Source organism: Cnephaeus nilssonii (genome assembly GCF_951640355.1).
Source record: "Cnephaeus nilssonii genome assembly, chromosome: X".
NCBI lineage: Eukaryota > Metazoa > Chordata > Mammalia > Chiroptera > Vespertilionidae > Cnephaeus > Cnephaeus nilssonii.
In genome coordinates, this window is record NC_137071.1 from 37,241,289 (window position 1) to 37,250,873 (window position 9,585).

Below are 9,585 nucleotides of genomic sequence, written 5' to 3' on the forward strand. Positions count from 1 at the left end.
TCTAGGAGCTTGGGCTGGGGATCTGGTGTGGGGCTGGGACCCCTTGCTTTTCACAGGAGGCCTCTGCAGCAGAGATATCCCTCCTGAATAAACATGCCACACATGGGTGTCCGACCAGCCCATTCCATGCCTCTGCACATCCTATCAGTTTTGATGTACTTTCTCCTTCTCTAGTTGTAGGACTTCTATTCAGCCAGATTACAGGTGGTTCTGAATTATGGTTGTTCTGTATTTTAGTTGTAATTTTGATGTGATTGTGGGAGACAGTGAATACCAGCATTTACCTCTACCACCATTTTAGTTCTCCTTTCAATCCAATATTTATCATAATTATTAATATGTAAGGACTTACTGTTACATCTCAATAATTGTTTTCTGTCTCTTTTGTCATTTCTTTTGTTTCTTTCTTCTTTTCTTGCAACCTTACTTTGTAAATTGATGATTTCATGTGCTGGTATTCCTTGATTTCTTCTCTTTCTCTTGTGTGAAAATACTGCAGGTTTTTCCTCTGTGCTATCATAAGGCTAATAAAACATCTTATACAAACAAACAAAACAGAAACAAATTCATTGATACAGATAACAGACTGATGGTTGCCAGAAGGAGGAGGTTTGGGGCACTGGGTGAAAAGAGTGATGTGATTGAGAAGTAGATTGGTAGCTACAAAGTAGTCACAGGATGTAAAGTACAGCATAGTGAAAATAGTGAATAACATTGTAATAACTATGTACTAGTATGCTGTCAGAGGGGTGCAAGATTTATTGGGATGATCACCTAATAAGTTATATAATGTCTAACCATGGGGTGTACACCTAAAACTAATATAATATTGTATGGCAACTGCAATTGAAAAATAAAGAAACATCTTAGATATAACAGTCTATTTCATACTGGCAACAACCACATCAATGGCATATAAAATCTCTACCTTTTTATTTCCACTTTTTATGTCTTTGAGGTCAAAATTTACCTATTTTGCATTGTATATTTATGACCAAATTATGGTAGCTATAGTTATTTTACTCTTCTTTTAATTTAATCTTTATACTAAAGTTAAGTGATTAACACTCCACAATATTACAGTATTAGAATATTATGGATTTGACTATATACATACATTTAGCAGTGTGTTTTTTTATTCTAATTTCTATCCATTTCAGCTTGAAGCTCTTCTTTTTTGTAGACAGGAGATTCATATTTTATTTCTTCTGTGACATATTTATAGTTCAATATAAAACGAAGGCTACTTGCACACCATAGTCAGGTCTTTTGATGGTTCAGTCAAAATAATGATACCCACAGCTGGCTCACAAGAGAAGTGCCTATTCCTTGGCCCAGGTTTTGGTATTTTGTCACCTTTCACGTCATCAAAAATTTCTTCAGTATCCTTAGGTGTGGGATCCTCCACTTGAAAGCAAGTCGCAGACATCATGAAACTTAACCCCTAATACTCCATCAGGCCATCTCATAGTAGTTGTCCTTTATTTGAGCCACTGGTGCATTTACACAGGTCCCTAAACATTCCAATTCTATAAGAGTGAAAAGTTTGTCAGTTGTGGTCTCCCCAACCTTTATTTCAAGATTTTTCTGAATTGCCTCCACTATGCTGTCAGAGATTCAAAATATGAAAGGACAGATGCAAGGTATAGTAGTGCAGACCAGAATATGATACTTTCCAACTGACTTTCAATGTATAAATTTTATAAAAAGTTGTTACTTCATAGACTCTCGTTGGAGTACCTGTAAAACATCTGTAAACCTATTCATATCAGTGATGGGCAGGCATCCATTTTGTCTTTGAGCTAAATCCAGGACTGGAAACAGAGTTGTTGATTTATTCCCTTCTGTATAGTCTTTTACAGTTGCCTCTCTTCTTATAATATTCTGGTATGAAATGAAATGGGGTATCTATTGTTCTCAGGAGTATCTCTGTGCACAAATAAGGCTTCTCCAGCTCAATTTTGTACAGCTGTCTTATCCAAATTCATTACATGTCATCTACACTGAACAGTGAGGCCAGCCGCCTGGGCCAGAGCACAGCACAAATGATGTTTCAGAATTTCTCATAAAGTAGGTCAACTGATGATTAACTCCTTCAGTGTTGTTTGTCTCTGGAAAAGTTTTTATCTGTCCTTCATTTCTATAGGTCATATTTTTCAGGTAAAGTGCTTTTGCTGGAAGTTTTATTTTTTTAATATTTTGAGTATCCTATATAATAAAAACCTAATATGCTAAGTGTCCAGTCAACCAGTCGGCCGATCAACTAATCAAAGCATAATATGCTAATGATATGCTAAGGCCGCTAAGGCTGCTCAACCGCTCACTATGACATGCACTGATCACCAGGGGGCAGACAGTCGACCAGTCAACTAGTCACTATGATGTGCACTGACCACCAGGGGGCAGACGCTCTGACCAGTAAGTTAGCTTGCTGCTGGGGTCCAGTCAAAGACTGAGTGAGATGGGCCAGACATGCCCTGGAGTCCTCCCGCAGTCCCTCCCTGGCTGGCCAACCTCCCGTGTCCCTCCCCAGCCCCGATCATGCACCAGTGGGGTCCCTTGGCTTGGCCTGCAACCTCTCATAATCTGGGACCCCTTGGGGGATATCGGAGAGCCGGTTTCACCCCGATCCCGCAGGTCAGGCCAAGGCACCCCACTGGTGCACAAATTTGTGCACTGGGCCTCTAGTATCATATAACTCTCTCCTGGCCTGTATGTTTTTGCTGAGAAATTAGCTGATAGATTTATGAAAGTTCCCTTGTAAGTTACAAGTTTTTACTTCCCCTACTACCTTAAGATTTCATTTTTATTTGATTTTAAAAATTTTATTTTAAATGAATATTTACATTCAATATTATTCTGTATTATTTTTAGATATATAGCATAGTGGTTCGAAAATCATATAATTTACAAAGGATTTACATCAATATTTCAATTTTGTTTGTTTATTTATTTTATTCTTGAGATTCTACATATAAGTGAAATCATAAGGTGTTTGACTTTCTCTTACTGACTTACTTCACTTATCATAATAATTCCAGGTCCATCCATGCTGTCACCAAAGGTAAGATTTTATTTTGTTATGGCTGAGTAATTTTCCACTATATATATGTACCACAGCTTTTTATCCACTTGTGTATTGATGGGCACTTAGGCAGAATCCATATCTATCTTAGTTATTGTAAACAACACAGCAATAAACATAAGGATTCATATATATTTTTTGAATTAATGGTTTGGGTTCCTACATATATACATCCAGAATTTTAATCACTGGTGCATAAGCCAGTTCCATTTTTTAATTTTTGAGGAACCTCCATATTTTTTTCATAGTGGCTGCACCAATCTGCATTACCAACAAGAATGCATAAGGGTTCCCATTTCTCCACATCCTTGCCAACATCTGTTGTTTGTTGATTTCTTGATGGTAGCCATTCTGATAGGTATGAGGTGATACCTCATTGTGGCTTTATTTCACATTTCTCTGATGATTAATTACATTGAATACCTTTTCATATGTCTATTATGTATGTCCTCTTTGGAGAAGTGTCTATTCAGGTCCTCTGCCCATTTTAAAATTTGATTGTTTTCTTTGGGGTTAAGTTGCATGAGTTCTTTTTAAATTTTGACTATTAACCCCTAATCACATATATCATTGGCAAATATCCTATTCCATCCAGTATGTTGCCTTTTCATTTTGTTGATGGTTTTATTTGCTGTGCAAAACCTTTTTAGTTTGAACATCTATACTACTTTCAATAATAAAGATAAATGTAAAAAACTTTTTCATTTGATGTAGCCCCATTGTGTAACTTTTCTCCCCCCCCCCGCCCCCCCGCCCTTGTCTGGGGAGATGTATCAGAAAAAAATATTGCTATGTGAATGTTAGAGATTTTACAGTCTATGTCTCCTGCTAGGATTTTTATGGTTTCAAGTTTTACATTTAAATCTTCTTTCTATTTTGAGTTTATTCTTATGCATGATGTAAGACTTGTCTTGTTTTATTTTTTGCATCTATCTGTCAAATTTTACCATCACTGTTTATTGAATAGACTGTCTTTACCTATTGTAGATCTTCTCCTCTTTTGTCAAATATTAACTACCATATAGGCATGGGTTTATCTCTGGGTTCTTTATTCTGTTCCATTCATGTATATGTCTGCTTTTATGCCAGTGTCATACTGTTTTGATTAGGATAGCCTTGTAGTATAGTTTGGTATCAGGTAGTGTGATACATCCAACTCTGTTCTTCTTTCTCAAGATTGCTGTGGTATTTTCTTTAATTTTTAATAGTTTTATTATAATTTGTCTTGGAGAGGATCTCATTAAATTGATTTTGTTTAAATACCTATGATCCCCATTAACCTGGATAACCAAATTTCTCCCCATATTTTGGAAAATATTTTTTAAATAAGTTTTCTGGGAAAAAATTCAATGGTGGCAGTGTTATTGGATGCTACACAGACACAGGACTAAACTGTAATTATAACTGAAATTAAAAAAAAATCCTGAATAACCAGCTAAAAACTAGCTGGAGAGAACCTGATAAACAAGAATAGAAAGTGGAGACTGCATAGAGACTGGTAGAAAGGGTGCAGGCTCAAAAAGGCTGACTGGGCTCCCAGACAGCAGATAAAGTTACAGAGAGATATCTCAGTTGTTGGGGGTAGACACTGAGAACTCTGGGGTCTAAACCCCAAGCTGAGCTCCCCAGCCAAGAGAAAAACATCTGAGAAAGGTGTTCACATAATATCTGGCTGTGAAAAGCAGCAGTGTTGCTGTCTGCCGGGGAAAAATGGCTGGAAATGCAGGCACCCTCTTAAAGTGCCAACACACAAAAGCTCGTGAGCAGCCACTCACCTTGGGCTCTAGCATAGGGAGAGCAGAATGGAATGGGCCTCTGTGAGCAGAAACCAGGGTTGAAGGATCTGGGGTTAGAGCTTGGAGGGCAGACACCCTGGTTTCCTGTGCTGAGTCTTTCCTTCATACTGCAAAGGAAATCATTTTCAGGCAGACCTTTGATATTTAGGTGGTTTTTGTCTGGGGGAAGGCAGTTGCTCCACCCTATAGGAAAACCCTTTCCCCAATCCTGTGGAATTTCTGAGGCCCATTAAAGACTGAGAATAAAAATTTGGCACCAGGCAGAACCGATTGCCTCATCCTGTTAGAAAACTTTGCACCCCACCTGTGGATGATTGTTTGAGGCTACTCAAGACTGAATACAATCAGTTCTTCAGGAAGAAACAGGTCTCTGGAGGCTTTGAGTCTTTGCCTGACCTAATTAACTAGAATTAGTGTTTGACACTGTCCTGCCCTAGAGATTGGGAGGCATAGCATATCTACCTACTCCATAGCCACAAACACAAACAGGCAGCCAAAATGGGGAGACGAAAGAATAAACAACACAAAAACCCAAACAAAAGAACAAAAGAATTGTCCAGAAGAAGAGCTAAATAAAATGGAGATACGAAATTTATCAGACATAGAGTGGAGCATAATAATGACAGAGATGCTCAAAAGCATGAGAAAAGATGTAGTAATTATGAAGAATGACATAGTACTAATAAAGAACACAATAGAAGGAATATACAGCAGATTAGGGGAAGCCAATAATTGAATCAGTGGATTAGAATACAGGGTAGAAAAAAATCACTCAGTCAGAGAACTAAAAAGAAAAGTAATTAAAAAACAGGAGGTCAGCTTAAGGAGCTGTGGGGCAACATGAAACATAACAATATTTTCAAAATAGGTGTACCAGAAGATGAAAGCAAGCAGGGGATAGAGAACAAAATTGTAGAAAAGTTTCCTAATCTGGTGAAGGAAAAAGTCACACAAATACAGGAGGCACAGAGAGTCCCAAGCAAGAAAAACCCAAACAGGCCCTCACCCAGACACATCATAATTAAAAGGCCAGAAATTAAAGACAAGGAGAGAATCTTGAAGGCAGCAAGAGAAAATTAATTTGTTACCTACAAAGGAACTCCAATAAAGCTGTCATCTGATTTCTCATCAGAAACTCTACAGGTCAGAAAGGAATGGCATGAAGTATTCAAGGTAATGAAAAGCAAGGATCTGAAGCCAAGATTGCTATATCCAGCAAAGCTAGCATTCAAAACAGATGGTGAAGTAAAAATCTACTCAGACAAAAAAGAGCTAAAGCATATTTCACAGACCTAAAACAAACTCTTCCGAAATTTAAATGGAATAAAAAAGACCCCAAATAGCTTCAGCAATCTTGAGGGGAAAAAAGACAAAGTTGGAGGGATCAAAACACCAAACATCACGTTATATTATGAAGCCACTTCTCAAAACAGCATGGTACTGGCAAAAGAACAGACAAATAGACCAATGGAATATATGTACCACAGGTTTTTAGCCACTCGTGTATTGATGGGCACTTAGGCAGAATCCATATCTTAGCTATTGTAAACAACACAGCAATAAAATAGAACAGAGAACCCAGTAATCGACCTAAACCATTAGGCTCAATCAATATTTGACAAAGTAGGCAAGAGCATACAATGGAGTCAAGACAGTCTCTTCAATAAATGGTGATGGAAAAATTGGACAGATACATGCAAAAAAATGAAACTTGAACACCAACTTACATCATACACAAAAATAAACACAAAATGGATAAAGGACTTAAATGTAAGACAGGAAACCATAAAAATCTTAGAAGAATCCATACACAGCAAAATATTAGATATAGCTCATAGCAATATGTTTACTGACACATCTCCTAGGATAATGGAAATTAAGGAAAAATAAACAAATGGGGATAACTTAAAATAAAAAGATTCTGCACAGCAAAAGAAACTTTCAACAAAATAACAAAAAGCCCACTGCATGGTAAAACAAATTTACCAATGTGACATCTCATAAGGGTTTAATCTCCAAAATTTAAAGGGAACTCATACAACTTAACAAAAAGAAAATAAATGTAATAAAAAAAATGGGCGAATGATCTAAATAGACACTTCTCAAAAGAGGACATACAGAAGGCCCAGAGGCATATGAAAAAATGCTCAAAATCAATAATTTGAGAGATGGAAATCAAAACAAGAATGAAATACCACTTTACACCAATCAGAATGGCTATCATCAACAAATCAACAAACAACAAGTGCTGGTGAGGATGTGGAGAAAAGGGAACACTGGTACACTGCTGGTGGGAATGAAGACTGATGCAGCCACTGCGGAAAACAGTATGGAGTTTCCTCAAAAAATTAAAAATGGAATTCCCTTTTGACCCATTAATCCCACTTCTAGGAATTGCTAGCCTGACAGGCTTGGGGAAGGCCTGCATGGCAGTCTTGTGGACCCAGAGACCTAAAGTAACAACAAAAGATGGTCTGAAATTAAACTTTGACTGAAAGCACTTGTGGAGGGTAGTCACCTCCTAGGCTGGTATCTTCACTGACAAGGTCAACATTTACCTTAACTGAGCCTATCTGTCTTTTTTTTAAATATATTTTATTGATTTTTTACAGAGCAGAAGAGAGAGGGATAGAGAGTTAGAAACATCGATGAGAGAGAAACATCGATCAGCTGCCTCTTGTACATCCCTACTGGGGATGTGCCCGCAACCAAGGTACATGCCCTTGACTGGAATCGAACCCGGGACCCTTGAGTCCGCAGGCTGACGCTCTATCCACTGAGCTAAACCGATTTCAGCAAGCCTATCTGTCTTTTTGCATTTATAATAACATAACCTTTGAAATGTCTATGTAACTTGTAACTTCCCCTTTTCTGGACCCCTTGGGGCACAACCTAATGTGCTGGGCGCCAGGACAGATACCACAAATTCCTTCATTATCATGTTAATTGTTCCTGCACCCACCTAATCCCAGGGGTTTCCTTGCTTTGCTTTCTCCCGCCTCTCTAGTCTATCACCAATGGATTTCATGTAACCCACCTACATCCCTTTCCTTTGATTGCAATGTTTAAATACAAATATTGTTGTAGCATAAATTAGCAAATGAGATACAAGACATCTTAATAAGCCAATTAATTAGGAGTCATTTATTGTGTGAGGCCCAGAGGGAGGTGTCTCTTCCAAATCTCTGAGCACCACATACAGGAAGTCTCCCATATTTATACTTTTCCAGCATCTTTGTTTTCATATATTACAAAGGGCTCTGTGTGAGTTATTGTTACAGACAGTTGTAACCTTGAATACATAATGAGTTTGTACTTGGCATAAGAATATGGGAATTATTATCAGTAGTAGTCTATTACATTGGATGGCTACCTTGCAAAGTCAGACAGTTAAGTTTATCTTTTTCTATTATTTGAACTAAAAACAAAGTCATTTTACAGAATAACAGACTGTCTTAAAGTGACAGAGTTTATAATGACAGAGTTTACAGGACTAGGGACTATCTAACAATAGCAGAGAATTTAAAACAGCAGTTTTATACAAGACTAGTAGCCCGTTTGCACGAAGATTCGTGCAATAGACCTTCATTCACCTGGCTGCCTGCACCAGTTTTCTGCCGGCACCAGGGACCCAGGCCTTGGCTGTGGCCACCGCCTTCTGCCTTTTTCAGGGTCGGGGCTTGGCCCCGGGCGGTGGCCTTGGGCTCAGCGGCACCCAACATCCTTGCTAAGGATCCCAGGAGCCGACCCCCAGTGGTTTCCTGCGATCCGTGCAGGCTGCCCACTGGTGCCCAAGGCCGGGAAAGCCTCTGCCCCAGGCTTTCCTGGCCTTGGGCTCGCCGCACCCAGCGTCCCTGCTACCAATCACAGGAGCCGACCCCCAGTGGTTTCCTGCGATCGGTGCAGGCTCCCCACTGGTGCCCAAGGCCCGGAAAGCCTCGGCCCCTGGGACCCCCAGGAGTGGCGGGAGGGGCCGGGCCACGCCCCCCCAGGTGGCCCATCGACCCCCGGAACCCCAGGAGCGGCGGGAGGGGCCGGGCCACGCCCCCCCAGGTGGCCCATCGACCCCCGGACCCCCGGGAGGGGCGGGAGGGGCCCGGCTACGCCCCCCAGGGTGCCAATGGGCCCGGCCACGCCCCCCGGGATGCCGATCGCCCCAGGCACCCCCGGGAGCGGCTGGCATGGGCCTGGTCATGCCCCCCCGGGGTGCCAATGGGCCCAGGCACCCCGGGGAGTGGCGGCATGGGTCCGGTCACGCCCCCCCGGGGTGCCCATCACCCAGGCACCCCCGGGAGTGGCGGCATGGGTCCGGCCACGCCCCCTGGGGTGCCCATCACCCCAGGCACCCCCGGGAGCGGTGGCATGGGTCCGGCCAGGCCCCCCCGGGGTGCCGATGGCACCAGGCACCCCCGGGAGCAGTGGCATGGGTCCGGCCACACCCCCCCGGGGTGCCGATGGGCGCGGCCACGCCCCCTGGGGTGCCCATCACCCCAGGCACCCCCGGGAGCGGCGGCATGGGTCCGGCCAGGCCCCCCCGGGGTGCCGATCGCCCCAGGCACCCCCGGGAGCGGCGGCATGGGCCCGGCCACTGGGCACCGCCATCTTGATCTTCTCAATGGCGGATATCCCACCCGGAGTCCCACCCCCAGCCTCCTGCCGGCCCAATCGTGGGCATAGCGGAGGTGCTGTCAATTTGCATGTTTC

At 41.9% G+C, this 9,585-nt stretch overlaps 1 pseudogene across 1 annotated transcript; it reads right to left on the reverse strand.

Annotated features, from left to right (window-relative positions):
* Nucleotides 1-1,243: 1,243 nt before the first annotated feature.
* On the reverse strand, nucleotides 1,244-1,988 carry LOC307095284 (NADH dehydrogenase [ubiquinone] flavoprotein 2, mitochondrial-like; annotated as a pseudogene). The gene is made up of 2 exons: nucleotides 1,465-1,988; nucleotides 1,244-1,402 (listed from the first exon to the last, which is right to left on the reverse strand). The product of its transcript is annotated as an NADH dehydrogenase [ubiquinone] flavoprotein 2, mitochondrial-like (transcript).
* Nucleotides 1,989-9,585: the final 7,597 nt, after the last annotated feature.